Source organism: Ambystoma mexicanum, chromosome 6q, assembly GCF_040938575.1.
Source record: "Ambystoma mexicanum isolate Mex_15411 chromosome 6q, UKY_AmexF1_1, whole genome shotgun sequence".
Lineage (NCBI taxonomy): Eukaryota > Metazoa > Chordata > Amphibia > Caudata > Ambystomatidae > Ambystoma > Ambystoma mexicanum.
Window position 1 is genome coordinate 527559737 of NC_090937.1, and position 20552 is coordinate 527580288.

The following is a 20552-nucleotide window of genomic DNA, read 5'->3' on the forward strand; positions in this document are numbered from 1 at the left end:
GAGTATTTGTAATATGGTTGAATTATATAATAGAAGTGTATATGGTATTTATAATCATAGCAGAATTGAGGATAGTGATTATGGAATCTGTATTTGTTTCTTTGTAAATAACAAATAAATATGTATGGGCCAATACTCTGCTCCAAAAATGTAACTACTTCAATGGTATTAAACAGAGATTGACTAGTGCAGAGTGCGGAGCAGAGGCAGGTTACACAAATATTAATGTCAATAGGCACGGTCCGAAGGAGAAATAATTTGTACGCTGAAACACGAAATATGCATTCATCATTGCATAGAATGACTCAATACAAACTACCAAATGATCTTTCAGCATCCCATCCTAACCAACACCACATCCCTCTGCAAAAAGAAACAGATCACTGAAATAATGCATCCCAAACACCTTTGAAAATAGCCCTTAGCCAAAACCCTTAAGCACGTGTCATTAATGCACCAGTTACCAGAACAACTCAACATTGACACTAAATATACCCACTCGGGGTTAGTCATAAGATGGTATCAATGGACATCAACCTCTCAAACTATTGGAGATTCTAGGGTCATTTCTTACAGCAGCAAACAAGTAATCCCTGGTAACTAACACTCCTAAAAACCTGAAACCTGCCTGGACTGCTAGTATAGGAAGGGGTAACTGCTATTTTCACATCTGGAATTGTATTTCAGCAGAAAATGAAATAATAAGTTCATAAAAGACATTTCACCCTTCAGTTTAACATGAAGGAAACTTTACATAAAACCTTGACACCATAAAATTGGTCACAACATTAAAACACATATGATAAAACCAATCTAAAGTGCAATGTCCTCAAATACCACTGTGCTGAACACTGACAACTGTGAACGACAATAACAAATGTGCAAAATTGCAAACATTTTATAGACCCCATCAGCTGCCCAACATGTTTAATTCTTTTGCGTTTAGAATGCATCTGTCAAACCTCTTCAGTGGCTAATGTTCCATATAAACACTTCTGTACATGTGTATGTACTGGGGTGAAACCTGCACTCTGGCTTGCCTCTGTTTGATGACGAGTCCTGTGACCACTATGCTGCTGGGAGCTGCATAATCTTAAATCTGAAGCCTTACGCATTGGTTGTAGTGGGGTAACAACGTTTTCCTATACACTCTCGGGCTTCCCATGAGCCATCATTATTTCTTCATCATTACAAGATAGCCTCATTTAGTATAGTGCTTGAATTGAAAGGCCCTCTCAGTCAGCCTGGCATAATGGCCCAGCGCCCTGCTTCTTGCTATTCACCACACAACACTTTATACTTGTATATTCTGGCTCGATAAGTTAATAAAAAGCTACTATGTCACATGCCCAAAATGCAAAGCATGGTAAAGCCAGCCTCAGGCACAATATCCCCATATTATGTGTTCCCCTGAGTGGCATGCATCAAGTGCATAAAAAGGGCACACATGATTGCTATCTTGATGATGCGTCCCTCCACACCATCAGTGCTGGCCATGTCCACCTCCATTCACCACTCCCATGTTCAAGATCCTGAAATGGGGAAATCAACATATGCCCACCCACCACCTCCACATGCATGTCTCTGATACCCTCAACATGTCCCTTGACCAATCATGAAAATACCCTCCAGAAATTGATAAAAGCAAAGTAGCCAACCACACTATACACAAACAGGAAAAAAGAGTCAAGGTAAATAACTCCCCTCCCCATCAACAGCCCTTGACAATATCAATGGGAACACATGACACATTAGAATGACATGTCAGCCTACAAACAATGCACTGCATGCTACACACATCACCCAAAGGCATACTTGCCAACCAGATCCTCCGCCTATGTGGATTGTGACAATCAGGTGTTTCACATGCCCATGCAACGTGGACACGGGAAGACTGGCAACCAAAAGAGGCACTGGAAATGATACACAAAGTGGACCCATATCAAACTTCTATTGCAAGGCCAACCCTACTCCCATGAGAAAATGTGGAAAAACCACAAAAGAGAGGCTCAGGGTTTGAAGTCCTACATTGAAATTAACATATTTCCCAATAGGTCAGTCCACCCCTGATCATGGAGAGTCTACTCCACATGACATATGTCAGAAGACGGCATGGAAGGCTGACATGGCAGGAGTGGAAATGTAATGCCACATGAAAAATAAAGCTACTGCATCAGCCCTCATCAAAAACATGTGCACAGGAATGTCCCACATAGACTGATTCCAAGCAGCAAGTCGTGGATGTGCAACCAGTAATCCAAAGCAGATGCATAGCTGATCAAGGAGACATGCACACATACAATTATGTAGGACAATTCACTTCTTGTAATGCTTACCTTAGGTCTCCCTGGGAGCATAGTGTCTTTTCAGCTGAGGACCTGTTGTATGGGCACTGATTCTGTGGAAACAACAATTATAACAAAACCACTATTGTAATTCCCATCCACAAATTAAAACTGTGATGCAGTGTACCTTGAAATAACCCACCCTTCTCATCTGTACTTGTGTTGGGTGGGTGACTTTTGATCTGAGGGGGCTGTGGTGTGGAAAAATTCTTAACCGAACAATGTGCAAAACTTCTTCTAAAAGTATCTTGGGCAAGTCCTTTGGTGACAATAATAATTATATACAGTTCATCAGATACTGAATGGTCCCTACGCTGGTGTGATCTCTCTTGCTAGAATTTCCTTTCGTTTTTGCAGTTTTGTGGTTCCCTAACAAGGGCTGATGCTGTGTTATGGCTGCAGCTATACTCGTTTTGAGAAAACATTAATTTACGTCAGTTTGTCAAAAAAATTGAGTAATACCTGCCTTCAGAAACAAGTGCGGTAAGAAATAAGCAAAGAAAAGCCTTGCTGAGACTTCAGGTAAGCACATATGTAACTTCTTCTTTCTTTCTTTCCTTTTTACAATTTCATTCAGTCATTAAATACCTTTGTTTTGCAGGTCTTCAAAAAAACTGTTGAACAAAATACCTTCAGACGATGCAGAGGGAAACTTTAGGAAGAATACACTGCGACCGCGGATGAAAGCTGCTGAGAGAAGGAATGCTGTGGCTACGACGGAACTTCTGACAGAAGATGCAGAAACTATGAATATAATGGACTGAGGAAAATACTTGGGATACACTTTGGTTCGGTAAGGCTTTACAATTCCTCTGCTATTCTGTTGATTTTGCTATGGAAATTAATATCTTTGACTGTTTTTCTTATATTGACAGGTTCTGTCAGAGATCGCTGGAAGCGTACCTGCTGTCAGTGGAGAAGACGCGAAGCAACGGCTTTGGCGGAGGCGGGGCTTAAGTAGCTCCCTCTGCAACAAGTGTAGAATGCACTGTGAGGTATCGATGGACTTAGCGGGGGCCATGTTGAGGGTAGGGAAGGCAATGTGAGTGTAATGAGACTATGGGTACAATGCTAGGGGTGAGGTAAATTTTTCTTACACCAAACTTGACGAAGCCACTGTTGACCCAATGATGGATATGAAGTTCCTTCCCTCCCTAGTTTTACTGAATGGAATCTGCATTCCAGTGCTGGGATCATGACAGTTTTCCCCCCAACGCCCCTCCCAAGTCCTATCTTGTGGACCAAAACCTTTCCAATCTATCAGGTAGAATGATTTCTTTTTTAACTATCTTAGAATCTAAAATTTCCTCTACTATGAATTCTAGTTCACCTTTGATGATTTGGGGTTTTGGTGGTGGCTGTAATCTGGTCACTGGATTCAGTGGTTTGATCAAAGAGACATGAAAAACTGTTTGGATTCACATTTGAGAGGATAACTTTAGTCTTACTGCTGCGTGATTAACAATAGTCTCCACTGGAAATGGGCCTAGGAATCTTGGTCGGAATATACGTGGCCCTTTGAGTGCAATGTACTTGGAAGACAACCAAACCTTGTCTCCCACCTTATACTCTGGTGACTCTCGTCAAAGTCTAGCTTCACATTTCTTTTGGTCCTCCTTTGCTGTAGCCAAATGTCGTAGAAATTCTTCCTGTACTTTGGTAATGTTGTCATGGAGACTCTGTACTGCTGGCATCTCTAAAGACTCTGTGGGATCGAAAGTGGAGGTCTGAGGATGTAAACCGTTCAGAGTGTAGAAAGGAGTATAGCCCGTGGAAGTATGTTATGAGTTATTATAAGCATACTCTGTGATCCAAAGGACATCCACCCAAGAACAATCTATCTGGTGAAGGATATATCAAAGATATTGTTCAAGGGTCTGATTGTTTCTTTCTTTTTGACAGTCAGTCTGTGGGTGGTGACTGGTAGATAGACACACTTCAATCTTGGCCAATTCACAACATTTTCTCCAGAATTGGGATACAAATTGGCTCCCCCTATCTGAGATCACAGTAGATGGAAATCCATGAAGACCTTTGCTAAGGCTGAGGAACGTGCAAGTCCCTTTAGAGCAATGAAATGCACCATCTTGGAATATAAGTCCACCATGAATAGAATAGTGTTATATCCTTGACAAGGAGGTAGTTCCATAATAAAATCCGTAAAATAGCTGCCTTCAGAGACAAGTGTGGTAAGAAATAAGCGAAGGAAAGCCTTGCTGAGACTTCAGGTAAACCCATATGTAACTTCTACTTTCTTTCCTTTTTACAAGTTCATTCATTCATTAAATACCTTTGTTTTGCAGGTCTTCGGAAAAACTGTTGAAGAAGATACCTTCGGACGATGCAGAGACTGCTGAGGAAAACTTTAGGAAGAATACACTGCAGCCGTGGATGAAAGCTGCTGAGAGAAGAAATGCTGTAGCTGCGATGGAACTTCTGACAGAATATGCAGAGACTACGACTATAACAGCGGACTTAAATACTTCGGTTGGGTAAGGCTTTACAATTCTACTGCTTATGTTGATTTTGTTGTGGAAATTAATATCTTTGACTCTTTTTCTTCTATTGGTTCTGTCAGAGATCGCTGGAAGTGTTACCCACTGTCAGCGGAGAAGATGCGAAGCAAGAGCTTCGGCGGAGGCAGTGCTTAAGTAGCTCCCTCTCCAACAGGTATAGAATGCACTCTGAGTTTTCTATGGACTTAGTGGCAGCCATGTTGTGGGTAGGGAAGGCAATCTGAGTGTAATGAGGCTATTGGTACAATGCTAGGAGTGATGTAAATGTCTCTTGTGCCAAGCTGAAGCCACTGTTGACCCACTGATGGATATGAACTTCCTTGCCTCCCTAGTTTTACTGAATGGAATCTGTATTCCTGTGCTGGGATCATGACACTTCTACAGTGACAGTGACCATCACCCAATCATCACCAAATCAAATTATCCATGCAAACCCTATGTGTGACACATCATGCCACAATTGGGATGCATTTGTCATCAGCCATGAAAGTGAAATGCATTGCACAACCTTTCCAGGTGGTACAGCTCTGGTTATGTGAATCGCTCACCACCTTCAGCTAATACTGGGTCTGCACATTGGTGTCAGGAGGGCCAGTGTCCAGCTGTGGGAATGGGGACATGGGTGCAAATAGGGTGCTAGGTGGTGTTCTCAGGGAGTGTGGGTACTAGATGAGCAACATACCTTACATAACATTGGACATTTGTTTGGACCAGAAAAAGGAGTCTGTCTGACACACAGCACACATACACATTAATGTTCAATGGAATATTCATCTGTATGGGGGAGGCTGCAGCAGTCCAAAACACTATGTCAGCTGACTCCACTGAGCATGGCCACAAATCCAGTCCCCTAGTGAAACGTTGCCCACAACCACAAGCAGGTAACTCACTCTCCTTGAGAACTCAATGGGCCTAACTTGAGGACACAACCAAATAATACAGTCCACCCTGGATGAAGACACAAATCAAATATGGTTCACCTTGGACAGAGTTAAAAACCAAATACAATAAACCTTGGAAGGGGTAAAAAAATTAGAAAAAACTACATGCCACCTCCATGGGCTAATGGGTACCATGGTGCATGAAGAAGGGGTGGTGGTGGCAAAAGGATAGGGGTGTGTGGGGACTTGGCCCATGGCATCATCTGCTTAGTTCAACTGGAAGCCCCATCCTGTGGTGGATACTGCAATGGTGCACTCTGACCATGTGATGCCAACGTCTTGTCCTCATTGGCTGTGGCAACTCATGAGACATATGTATACAGGCCCAAAAAGCTGCAAGGTCCTGGTGATGGGTGTTGCGAGTGGATAAAGAGTCATCATGCATGGTGAAACTTGACATCTCCAACTGCGTATTCAGAGATTGTCTCAGGAATCCATGTTTTGGTGGAGTTTGTCCCTTCTGTCAAACATGTCAACATGCAGAGATTGCCTCAAGGAATCCATGTCTTGATGGTGGGACCCCCTTAAGGCCAACATCTCCTCCTGCAGGCATTTACTGTGAGAATCAGTATCTGCAGGCATTTACTGTGAGAATCAGTATCTTGATGGTGGGACTTCGTTAAGGCCAACATCTCTGCCTGCAGGCATTTACTCTAGGATTCTGTGTCTTGATCCTATCTGGATTCAATTGAGGCCAACATCTACACATGCATCGCAAATTGCCTCTCTCAGTTGTTGCATGTCCTCTATCCTCTCCTGCCACAATAGGTCAGTGTGTGCAGCATTTGGGAAGATGCCATTTTCTGCCAGGTGATGGATGTCCCTGACCATCTCCTGCAGGACCTCGCCCCTTCGGCAACTTTCACACAGCAAATTCCCCTCCCAATCCGAGTGTCCAGCAGGCATACACACATCCACCACACAACACCCTAACTGACAGCCACCTTGGCTTCTGTCTCCAAGATGGATGAAGGCAACATTGCAGAGACTGAAATCACCATTGGTGCAGGGCTTCCCACTGCCATGCCCAGGGTCTGCTGGTTCTCCTCCACTGACTCAGCAGCCTTAATGTTCTTAAGGCGCTCAAGGGTATCTGGATTACACAGTGGAGCACCCTGCTCCAAGTTCCTCAGTATGCCCTCCACATCAGATTGGGCAGCATCACCTGAAGAGTCAGCAGGCCTGATGATGATGGTCTGCAAAACAAGGGGATTCTCACCAGGCACAGCACACCAGGACTGCACTGGTGGATGGTCATGAAGTCAAGGACACAGGCAAGCAGGGGATGCATGCACAGGAGACCTGGGTGGACACTGTCCTGGCGCCTTTAGCACCAAGGCCATGAACAAAAGTAAACAAGAACATCCATTTAACACCAACAAGCTTTTATTATGGACATAGCACTTCCGATGCAATAACCTTGAACTTTCCATCCATTAAGCAGGATGCATTAACGTGGAACATTCCATCCATTAAGCAGCCCCAAGAGCATTATTGGGTGTGGCTGCTAATGGATTGCCTTTGCACGTGCTCACTCTCTAGGAGTGGAAGGGTGTGGCTGGTAAGCAGGCCCTAATGGGCGTGCCCACTATCTCAGCTATATAAGCTGCCCCGATCCTCAAGACAGACGCTTCCGTTATTCTGCACTTGCAATCAGTGTAACGCTCACCGTCACCTGAGGTCAGCCTTATCTTTGAAGATCCTGCTTCTTGGACATCCTGCTTCCCGCCAGCATATTTACCAACTGGGGGAAGCTGTTCTTACCTGTTCATCTCTTCGGCAAACCAAGTATTCATCTTTACACTTTCCGGAACGTCGAAATCATCACCTTGGCACCGCAGCACAACACGCTCCATCGTTGACAGCACCGCCTGCAAGGAAAAACAGAAGACAAGGTTAAACATCGAAAAAAACTGTCAGTTTAAGGTTGCGCTTCGCCGTACTTCGCGCTTTTCCTTAAACCATCACTTACCTGCTGTCGAACATTGCGGTAGTATCCATCTTCCATCCGGCCGCGTCTCACGTCACACAGCTGCATTGAGGCCACATGTCCATCTAAGGGAAGAAAACAGAAGAGAGACATTATTGCGGGCAAAAATAGGAACAACATATAAAGACATTAAACAGAACGACATTAAACAGAATGAACAGCATCACAAGAGACTTACCAATCATAAGGAGAAGCATAGTTGCAGCTGGACTTTACTAATCCTTATCAGGGATCAGTGAAGGAACTAGATCCCATTCGATGCGCCCCTGCCAGAAGTAGCAGGACGGAGAGCTTATCTTCCATAATTCACAGGAGCAGTATCACCACGTACCACCGCTCACAGCTTTTCTACTGAGGGAGAGGCCAGAAGGGGGTAATTCAAGTTCAGGGAGGGCTGCAACCGTGCCCCAACGCCTCCGCAGAGACCAGGTTAGCGTAACAGCCATATTCGCCTCCTCCTCCTCCTCCTTTACCTATGCATCCTGCGTCCTCACTGATACAAAGTCAGAGAACAATATTCAGAGACAGGTCTATCTGGCTGAACATGCATATTTAAATGCATATGTACATTCAAATGCAGGCAGACACAATAGGCCCAGCCACACATAAATCACATATTGAAACTGGGCACTTTGAAATGTGTGATGCATCAGGTCCTGCACCAATCCCCGGATTGGGGGAATAGGCAACCATACATACATATAGACATGTATGAGAGTGGAAGGCCCAACAGTAGACCCATGGAGGTATGTGTTTTTAATGGCTGAGCTCCTCGCAAATTTAACCATGGCTAATTGCAGCATGTGGAAGGTTTATGTTTACTCCTGCTAACCAAATCTGCTTTCAGTACCCCATCGTAAGGGAATGTGCAGAACCACTGCTTCCGCTCATTGTTGCCATTATTAATTCATCCATCACCATTTGCTCTGTACCACTGATCTTCAATGTATCCTGGATACCCTTAACCTAGAAAACCCAACTAACTACCGGCCCATAACTACTGACTCTTGAAAATCATGGATAAAGTGGCCTACCTCCAAATTCACAACTGTTGCTAAAAACCCTGTTACCCCATTTGTCACATTGTTCAAGGCCAGATTCATGGTTACCGATGTCCACATGCAACTCAACTATGTGTGAGGACAGTGCAACATGGACATGACTAGTGTGCACGTGCATGACCACTGAACAATTGACACTCTGAATCTGGAATGAAATTCACTCAAACATCTCATGGTCAACCACTTCAACTCCTGCCTGGAAAAGACTCTCATGTGATTTTGTACTGACAATGTCACTCATCAATGTCCACTGGCTTCCAGGACCAATGAATGGATAACTCTGACATCGTTCTTTGCCTGGTGTTGTTCCATGTGCGTCAGAATTTGTGTTCACAATAAACTAGCCACAAGCATGACACTGTGATGGTGTCAATGACATGTGCCTTGCAAGCCATGGTCACGTATAGGTGTAGTGTTGTTGTTAAGAAATATGAATAGAGAAGTGCGTTCTGTAAGATTGATGTCAACCGCACACAGAGTTAAAACATCCACCTTGTAGGATGCACGATATGTGATGGAAATGGCCATGAAATCAATACTGTAGTACTCACAGATGTTCAGAAGTACCCAAACAACTGAACCACAACATTTGACAGCATGTTATGTTATGTTATTTTGCATTTATATAACGCCTTATGTATCATTGGTATGATCTCAAAGCGCTGGTAGGTTGAACGCCCTCCGTAGAGAGAGAGAAAGAGAGAGAGAGAGAGTCATAACATGCGTGAGTGCACCGGATATGTGTGCAACTGGTGTGGCACTTGCATGATAGCTGCTTTTTAGCGGTAGGTGTGGTGGTTGGGAGGTCAGGAATATGGGTTCATTCTGATGGGTTGATACCCAGAGTGATTTCTGGCTGCTTTAGGCCTGAGGAGACGCTTAGGCTAGCGGTGTGTGCTGAGCTAGCTGTGTTTACTTAGGATGATGAGGAGTATGAGGCGGCTGTTAGTATGAGAACTGCTATACTGAATGTGTCATAGTATTGCTGTGTTCTAGTTGAGTGGTGGTGTATAGGAGAGAGTAAGCATGGTGGTGTGATATGGTGGTTTTCAGTAAGGTGCTTGAGATTGAGCGCTGATCTGTACCAGCTATTCTATCCATTTTGTTCACTTTGTCCGTTCATTCAGCTTTGTCTGTTCGTACATTTCGTCTGGTTCATCATTTAGTTTACTGGTATTTCCATTATTCGATCCTTCATCTACATAAACTACACCATCCAGTCTGTTGAACCATTTCATCCTTCCCATCTGTTTAGTGTGTTCCGTCTGTTCCATCTTTTTTATTCATTCGATTTGTTCCATGTGTTTTACTCACTCCATCTGTTCCATCCACTCCATCCGTTCCAACCGTTCCATCCACTCATCTGTTACATCAACTTCATCTGTTCCATCCACTCCACCCATTCCATGCACTCCATCCGTTCCATGCTCTCCATCCTTTCCATGCTCTCCATCCTCTCCAGGCTCTCAATCCTTCCCATGCTCTTCATCGTTTCCATGCACTCCATCTGTTCCATGCACTCCATCCATTCCATGCACTCCATCCATTCCATGCAGTCCATCGGTTCTGTGCACTCCATCCTTTCTGTCCGTTCCGTCTACTCCAACCGTTCCATCCACTCCATCCGTCCCATGCACTATATCCATTCCATGCACTCTATCCATTCTCTGTATTATATTCATTCCATGCACTCCATCCAGTCTGTGCACTCCATCCGTGCTATGCACTCCATCCGTTCTATCTGTTCCATCGACTCCATCTGTTCCAAGCGCTTCACCTGTTCCATCCACTCCAACCGTTCCTTCCATACCTTCCTTTCTATCCATTCCATCCGTTCTCTCCATTCCATCCATTCCATTGTATCTATCTGTTCCATCCACTCTATCTGTTCCATCCACTCTAACTGTTTCCTCCACACCGTCTGTTGCATCCATTCCATCTGTTCCATCCACTCTAACTGTTCCATCCACACTATCTGTTCCGTCCACTCTATCTGTTCCCTACACTCTATCTGTTTTGTCCATTCTATCTGTTCCAGCCACTCTATTTTTCCATCCTTTCCATCCACTCTATCCGTTCCATATGCTCCATCCATTCCATATGCTCTATCCACTCCATACGCTCCATCCAATCCATACGCACCATCCACTCCAACCGATCCACCTACTCCAACCGATCCATCCACTCCAACCGATCCATCCACTCTATCTGTTCCATCAACTCCATCCATTCCATCTACTAAATCCGTTCCATCTACTCCATCCGTACCATTTACTCCACCTGTTCCATCCACTCCATCTGTTCCCTCCACTCCATCTGTTTCCTCCACACCGTCTGTTGCATCCATTCCATCTGTTCCATCCACTCCATCTGTTCCATTCACTCCATCTGTTCCATCCACTCCGTCAGTTCGATTCACTTGGTTTCTTCCATCCGCTCTATTTGTTCTATCTGGTCTTTCTGTTCTATCTATTCCATTTGTTCTATCCACTTCACCTGTTCCATCTAATCCATCTACTTCATCTGTTCCATTCACTCCAGTCCACCCAGTTTGTTCCATCTGCTCTCTCTGTTCTATCCATTTCAACTTTTCGTTCAACCCCATCAGTTCCAACTATTCCATCTGTTTCATCCACTCCCTCTGCTGCATCCACTCCTTCTGCTCCATCCACTCCATCTGTTACATATTCTACATCTGTTCCATCCACTTCATCAGTTCCATCCATTCTACAGGTCTCATCTACTCAACCTGTTCCATTCACTTCATCTATTCCATCTACTCCATCAGACCGATCCACTCCATCTGTTCTCTCCGCTCCATTTGTTTCATCAACTGCATCTATACTGTCCACTGTATCCATTTTCATCCATTGCACCTCTTCAGTCCATGTTAGGGAGAATTCTCTTATAATGCTAATTTCCCAAACCTTGTGAGTCCCCGAGCAGCTTTGCTGGATTTTTTGGGGTTTGTTTTTTTTCTCCTGCTAAGAGTGAGAGTCTTTTCCTCCCACTCTTAGGCATGATTTGAGGTATGTCATTGACTTTTTGTGTGCTTATGGGCTATGGGGTTTTCTTTCTGCTCCATAGGGTATCATCTATTTTTTATGTGTGTGTTACACAGCACCCTCAGTGCAGTAACACAGGGGTGTCATAGTGACCCCCAAACATAGACTCCATACCCTGGGACTGACTACTGTCTCCCAGGGCATGTAAAGCAGGCCCGGCTCCAGGAATTTACATCTGGGGCGGCCAGGTTTGTGATCAGGGGGCCCAATTTCCATTGGGAATGGGTGTATGTAGGAGTACCCTAAAGAAAGTACTGGCATTGAGTCATGTTTCCCAGATGCATGGTCCAGCAAAAATGTCTTCCTTGATGTGCAAAAATTAATTCACACCATTGCATTTCTTTAGTCTGTTGGACTGCTTTAAAAAGATACAGAAGCCTGGATTCAAATCCAGGTTGTTAGGACCGGGGATGAGACGCGTACCGTAAACTAACATGAATTTTGGATCAGGAGGCTTGCTGGAATTACACCCAGTGGCAGAATTACACTTAGTGGCAGATTTAAAGCAAAGGGCTGGGCAAAACTGATGGAAGGCCCTGGGTAGTTGAGGACTTAGGGTGGAGGAAGTTAATGGCTGTCACAAGTGCTATAAATGTTCCCTGTTATTTAAGTTCTCTTTTTTTACTATTGGAGTTGTGTGTTTAGGTTTTCTACACATCGTGGTCACCTCACCAGGTTTTGCTAACAACGTGATTTGTCCAGAAACACTCAATGTGTTCAAGTGGGAAATCTGCTCTCCCCCTCGATCCCTTAAAAAATCACATGCTCTCCAGTACCCCTTACAAAGTCTTCTGCTCTCAAAAGTTATATATTTTTTTCTCTTTTTTCACAAAGGGAGGACCCGCAAACAATCCTTCTCTTGTCTTGCACTCACCCTCTGGAACTCTATCCCGGTGTCAGCTCGGAATGCCACAATTCTCCAATTTCACAAATCTCTCAAATAATTGTTCTTTCAACAACACCTGACCAAAGGACTGATTCCAATGTATGAACATACCGACGCACAGACCTCACAGTACCTCGCTACTGTTAAAAGATGCCAGTCCAAATGCTGGCTACCCACATTTCGTACAGTGCTCCGCTGCTCTCGACCTAGTTCTGCCCTTTAAATAGTAAAAATAAAAGTGCTATTATTTAGCTAGACTACAGAGCAAAAGAGAAGCAAGAAAAATAGTGTGACAATATCAATCTACCTATCTTCCCTTCCCATCTGCTTTCCCCTTTCTATTCAATCCACGCCTCTTTCACCTTTCACCCAGTCACCTTCCATAAGCTCTTTGTGGTAAGTCAGACATAGGAGATGGACCGGAAGACATGTTTGAACAAGGCGTTTGAACAAGGCGTTTTATTTAAAATAAAGAACATTCCTGCCCTAAACCCTACTTCTAGGATGCAGTCACTATTCTTAAAAAACAACAAAAGGGTGCTCATGATGACGTCTTACAAAGAATCCTCTGTCACAAATTATTCTAACTTAACATCTCCCCTACCATTATGAAAGAAAAAGACAAAATAAGTTATAATTTTGGATTGGGTTACTCACCCTTAGGTAGATTAGTGGTGGCTGGTTTTCTGACCCCCATCAAAGAGTTCTCAAAGTCTTTCTCAGACTTCCGGTTGCTGTAGCAGTACCAACATCAAAATAAATGTCTCTCAGTTTCCTCTTGGCAAAGCCATAGCCTTATCTGCCAGTCAGAACAGTTTCTAGTTTCTCCTGTATGATCTGAATAGGTCATTATTCACAAAAACCAAACCTTATCTTTATCCCTGGTGGGATATTCTACTTCCATCCTCTGATAGGCTACGGACCTGCTGAGCCCTGCATTGGGTTGTGGTTTCTCTCACCCCGTTATTAGGATTTTCAGCCCGGTGTGGGTTTTGGGCCTGCTTAGCCCTGATTTGATTATGGCTTCCATCATCTCCTCCTGGGGTATTCAGATGAATAGCCTGGTGTGGGCTAATGGCCTGCTCAGCACTGTTTTGATTCTTGCTTCTCTCACCCCTTTCTGATGTGTTCAGATTGTCAGCTTTGTGTGCGCTATGGTGTGGCCTCACCGCCTTCCACCTGCTCCTCCTGCGGCGCCTCAGACCTTCTGTCCAGTGGCGGTGCTCGTTCGTGGAGGCGGTCTCTGTGTCCAGCACGTATCCCTGCACTCAGCCCGGCTCTGCCCTGCACAGTCGACTTCCTTGTGTCCCTTCTTCTTCTCTGGGACCATGGTGTCACAAAGGCAGGACGCTAGTGCGTTTATTCTGGCCTGGTTGTGCTTCCTTCCTCCGCAGCCCATAGCTTTTCGGGCTCCCTGCCTTTGTCGAAGTTGCAGCATAATATAGACTGCCCTGGGTGCTCAGCCACCATACATGTCTCTTTGGCTCAGCTCTGCCTGCGCGGGAGAGACTTCCTCTTCTGCACGCTCACACAAGCTGGCATTTCTCGCTCTCCCGCTGTTTCTAGCTCCTTCTACTAGTGTCCAGCTGTCTTTATGTACATCCCTGGAACTGAAGGGAAGTTTCCATTGGTTCCGGTCTTCAGATCTAGTGGGATCCCAAAGTAAATAATTTCCATTCCCAGTCCTGCCTAAACCCTTAGCACCCAGGAGTTACATCATACTTTACAAACAGGACCCACAATAAACATCATGTATTCTGTTTGCATGCAAACTCTGTAAATAGTTACTCAAATAGTATGAAGTTATCAAGTCAGTACTTATCAGTTTGAATCATGAAAGGTTCTGGCAGGGTATGCTAAGGTTCCGCACAGACAAAGATACATTCTATTTTAGTCGGAATCCCATTGCTAAGTATGCATGAGAAGATCACAGAAAATGGTCCACACTTGCCATCTTTGACATGTTCAGGTAGGGTCCTGTTGGACCTACACAGTGAGATGTAGCTTGATTCTCTAGATGTAGCTAGCATGGCCTCCACATCGTGGCAAACACACTTTTGAGTAGGCATTGGATAGGCATTTGCCAGGCACTGTGCCATGAGGGTACCACCTGGCTCTAAGATGGGGAACAACTGGAAAATCATGCGAGAACATGGGCATATGATGTCATTGCCTGGCAAACGTCTGTCTAATACTATACACAAGACAACACAGTTGGCTTTGCGAGTGCTCGGTTTAGACAGGACACTAGTGCAATGAACAGATGCAAAGACACACAAATTGCTTATAAATCAATTGGCTGATGGCACACATTTTTAAGATATTTCTATGACACCAGGAGCTCATATACAGAAGCAATGAAGTCATTAAACACTCGCAAGTATGCTTAGATAGAACACTGACAGGCCCTATGCTGTATGGTATGTGTTACTTTGTGATAGTGCATGCTCCAACAGTTCCTAAGAGGGTATGTTTTGGGACGGAGAGGCAGGTAGTTGATGGGAACGCCTTAGGGATTAACATGGCAATGTGCAGTCAATGAGTGGATAAATTACCAAACGTGCTGTAAGGATATTTGGCATGTTACAGCACAGAGTACAGCACTACTGCACAGGTAGCATACAGCACAGAGTACAGCACTACTGCACAAGTAGCACATTTTTTTTTGCAGCACCACCACAAGGGTGCGGTGCATTGCTATATGGGTTACCAGATTAACAAGGAAAGACAGGCTATTCAGTCAAAAACGATTTTAACATATAAGATGCAAATCTATTTTTACAGTTAAAAGCACACGTGCTCATTTAAAAATGCACACTATTTTTCACATGAAATGCCTATGGTGCGAGAGACACATTTGAAAATTAACAGCTAACCTATTAACCATTAACCTGACTAATAAAACCTTATTTAACATAACCCACTAATGAAATGTGTTCTCCACTGCAGAATTAGGCATACTCTGAAAACCATTTAAATGTGTGTGCAGATTTTTTTTCTTCTCTTCTTTGTCTGCTTCTCCGTGTTTTTGTGCACAGTAACTGCAGGAAGAAGGAAGTCAGATTTGCAACAATTGCAAATGTATAAGCGAAGCTATTGTTGAGAGTAGGAGGATGAGAGATGATGGATTTCATTGGGACACGTCATACAGAGGGCTGAGATGAAAGTTTTAGTGGGCAGTATCGGGGAAAAAGACAGGCAGACATTTTTCTGCACTACTGGGGAAAGGACCTGGCTGTGGGACTCCTGACGGAATGCAGATCCCTGAGTCCTGCTACAGTCAAGATTGTGCAGTCGAGATTGGGGAGAGCTGAAAGAAGGACCTTTCCACTGGCTGAGGCATTCCTATCTGCAAAAGCTGAGAATTCCAGGCAATGACCCGGTTTGAGAAGGCAAGCGTTCCTTTTTGCTGGAGTCAATCCAAGGGAGCCACATTCACAAAGAGAACAGCCAAAGAGAACAACTAAAAAGATAAGGTAATGAGAAGTGTGGGAGCTGAGTGTGTACGGTAATATGCAGTCAGTGTAGGATTCCTGTGCATGCCTTAATCAAATGCTAATGTTGCAATTTGAGTTCTGTTCTCCGCCACGCTCTTCGCAGTGTGTCATAGACAATGCTTTTACTGTACCATTTTATTTATTTCTGTAAAGAATGAGATCGTGTTTAAATGCAACTTTTATAATACAGAAAAATATTTGAAAACAGACGGGTGGTGTATTTAATATTTACCATTACAATGCCGATGATGTGGGGAGATTTTTAAACAGTGCAATGGTCATTTTAAGACAGATGTGTGCATGTCAGAATCAGTATGAATAATTGTGAGTGACTGTAGCATAGCTTGTTGGAGGTACATGAGCCAACGGGAAGAGAGACTCTCTGAACATAGCTCCCTACCGTATATAAGGTAGTGGAAATTACCACAAGACTACCATATATAGCTCTCTGTCGTAAATAAGTCAGTGAGTTCGCCCATGGTGGCACACCATCAATATTACTGAAAAATGTGGTCTTCCTAAAATGTAGGTCTGAGGTCTCTCTAGTGATCACACGAAAAATCTAAGCAAAGATAAGGGATTTTGGACATTGGGGCCACAAATAAAACAAGGGAATTATGCTCACCAAAATGCCACCAACCGCGCCTACCAACCACGTATACCAAATATGCAGGTCTGGGTGCTGAAATAATGCATGTCCATTGTATTATTGTTGCACATGCCCAAATCTGAATACAAAGAGTGATTATTGCTAAGTTATTTTTCGGCGGTAATAAAATACCGTCAGGCCCCAAATCTCCACAAAATACCCTACATATTTATGGTGCGTTGCAGGCCGGGAAAGTGATCATAGAGTACCTACTGGGCGTGGCAAGCGTGTCTCACACTGCCATTTGCACATTAAAGGGAACCCATTTTATAATAGCAGTGTGCCACTAAAAACGAATTTCAGAATGTCACAAAGGGAAACCACATTCTCAGATCTAGTGCAATATTTAGAGGCAAAGTTATTTGCACATGGGAATTGGTCTTCGAATAGCACGTTAGAATGGAGTAACCGCATTCAGGGTGAGGTGCAGAAAGAAAAACTAGACAGTATTTTTGCAGAAGGCAGCATAATTCAGGTCTGCCTTACAAGATTATTGAATGCAGCCGATAAAAGTGCAGAGAAAGACTGTTTAATACGGCTATGCGGCAAAATATGGTTTATTTTAAACAAATCCCTGCGAATGCAAGAGAATGATACTCAGCTAATTAACAGGTTAAAGACTGAATTAGAGGGGGCAAGTAAAAATCAGGAAATGTTGAGAGCAGAATTGGATGTATGCCAAAAAGACATGCAATTAAAATGCAGAGACTTTGATACTCAGTTATCCAAAAGCAAGAAACAATTTGAAGATAGTGAGCAAGAATTGGCACACTTAAAAGCCTTAGTGGATCACATTAGGCAGGATAAAGATGAGGTTGTTTCAGAAATGCAGATTTTACAAAAAGAACATTGCGAAAAAGAAGGTGATCTCCAGAGTGCAGAACAAGAAATGATTAAAATGATTCAAGAAAGAGACAAGAGAAATAAAGAGTTCAATGAATGCCAAATGCAAATGTGCGATATGCAGGAGGTGATTAATAAAATGAGTGATGAAAATAATTATTTGCAAGATGAAGCCAACAGACTCCTTAAAAAGTGTAAGGACTTAGAACAGCAAATGTGCATTCCCAGGTCCCAGGAGAGGCGGCAGGGTACCACATTCAATGGAGTGGAGGTGAATTCTAGCTATGCCCAAAGAGCTAGTGCCCCAGTGACTGGGCCGGTGACTGAACTTGGTTGCAGCGCCCTTGGGGGATTTGATACTCCCATTGGGGGCAGCCACCAATCTCATACACCTGAAAACAGGATTGAGTCACAAAATAGTGCAATTCCATGCATTGCAACAAGTAGCTCCATAAAAATAATGAAATCCATTAAAGCCCTGATCAAACCATTTAAAAAGGGAGGTGAATGCTGCATTGAGGATCACTTAGAAGCGGTGCATGACATTTTTAAAGCACTCCAGATACCTAAGGAACAGTACAGACAATATTATCATTTAACTTTAGATGCCCCGACGGCCAGCGTCATAAGGGGATTAAATGAACAGCAGAATATGACATGGCTGGAGTTTGAAAAAGAAATTAGGCGTCATTTTTCTCCTTTTCAGTCATTGCAGGAGGCAAAGAAAGTCGCGTACACAATTACTGCTGGACCTAATACATCCCCTCGCCAATTTTTACAAGACTTAAAAAGAGCATTCTCTCGCTTTGATGTATCTTTTGACTCAAATTCCAATGAGTTTAAAACTGCATACTTCTATGGGCTACAGAAAGACATCATATCCCAATTGGTCCGTGAATTTGACCGTGACAAGTCCCTTGAATGGATTGTACATCAAAGCACAAAGCTATATGAGGTACTCTATTGTCAGGGTAGAGAAAGTGATAAAATGAAAGATACCAGGCCTAAATCTAAAGAACCCTCAGCCACAGTAATGGAAATCAGGTCAGCCAAAATGTCCCTTGAGTCTGCTCAAAGCCAAGGTAAAAATAATGTGACACCTGAACAAAGGGGTAATCAACAAAGATCGCCATTTCCTGTACCAATGTTCCAAACACATGATCCTAGTAATAGAGAGAGCTACATCAGCCCTAGATATTTAGGGGATAGACCCCGGGTAGGATATCGGCCTGATATGGCAGGTATGAACAATAACCAGAGACAAAATCAAGATCAAAGAAATGATGGTCCCTACCAGTCATTGGGGACACAGAGCAGATTTGATCCCAGCACCATGATATATGGTAATCAGGATAGGCCCCGATATGTGTATCGATTTACTGATAATGGAAATCAACATAGGGGCCAGTACCCACAATCTGAGAGACAGGACATGAGGCAAAACGTGAACTACAATCCACGCCAGTACAATGATTCCCCACCAGGGAACTATAATCAAAGGATGGGTGCAACCCGCTCCCCTCCACAAATGAATCAAGAGTTCAGAAACCATCCCAACCGACATCAATCACCTGAGAGGTATCAGAATAGATCCAATCAGGGGGAAAACAACCAATATCGACCTAGGCCACAGAAAGAGGATCCTAGAGATATGGAAAGGCTCCAGTGCCTTGAGGCCCAAGTGAAAATGTTAGCTGAGCAAATAGGAAAGCTCTATACAGCGCAAAAACAACCTTCCAAAGAGGGGGCTGATGGCCATAGCAATGACCGGGGGGCTTCCGAAAAGTGACTAAGTACTCATGATAATCGCAGTGCCAAAATGACAGATTGCTCTGATATAATTTTGCATAACAACTCTGAGATGCCTAATGGATTAAAAATGAAAGTACCAGTAAATGAAATTGTGATAGAAAGTGCAAATACTTCTAAAAAAGAGGTACGGTTTAACTTAGAGCTAAATAAAACAGTAAAGATTTGCACAAATGAAAAAGAAACATTAGGAATTCCAAAAGAACAAAGGAACAGATTTAAGAAAAATGACTCATGCATGGGGAATACCAGTGAACAGGGAGTAAGTGGGGATGCCATAGCTCCTTCCCTGGGAAAGCAAAACAATGACCAAACACAGACAGAAAAAGGAAATACTCACAAGGAGGGTACAAGTCAATCACCTGAAGAATTCTTTGAGCCACATATTTTTGAAGAGGCTGAAAGGGCTGGTATTACACTAAATGATCACAAGTGCACAGAATTAAAAAATGACAAATTGCTGAATGATGTTGTTACACATGTTCAGTTGGAAGGTTGTAATGTGGTCTCTGATGTTACCCAGATGGATGGGCGAACAGTGGCCACACTCCAAAAAACCTCTGAACATGGAGAAATGAATAAAATATCTCGCACAGAAATGGGTAAGAAGGAGGGAAAAATGTCTTTTCATTTACCAATGTGCTTAGCCAAAAGTGAAAAAGATCTGAGAAAGGTGAGCCCTGAAATCAGTAAGAATTCACATTTCTTATGTGTATTAGAGGAAGTTGAGGACAGATATTATGCACCCATCACTGTAGAAGAAAAATGCCACACCTTCGCTATGATTGACACTGGCGCACAGGCCACAATTATGTCCAAGGAGCTGGTAAAGAGTATCAATGAAGGGAGGCCTCCACAGAGTCAGATCACAGTGAAGGCAAATCAAGGCCCAGTGCATAACTTTAATGGGGAGGAGGTGCCCATCATAGGTGTAACTGAGGTTGACATAA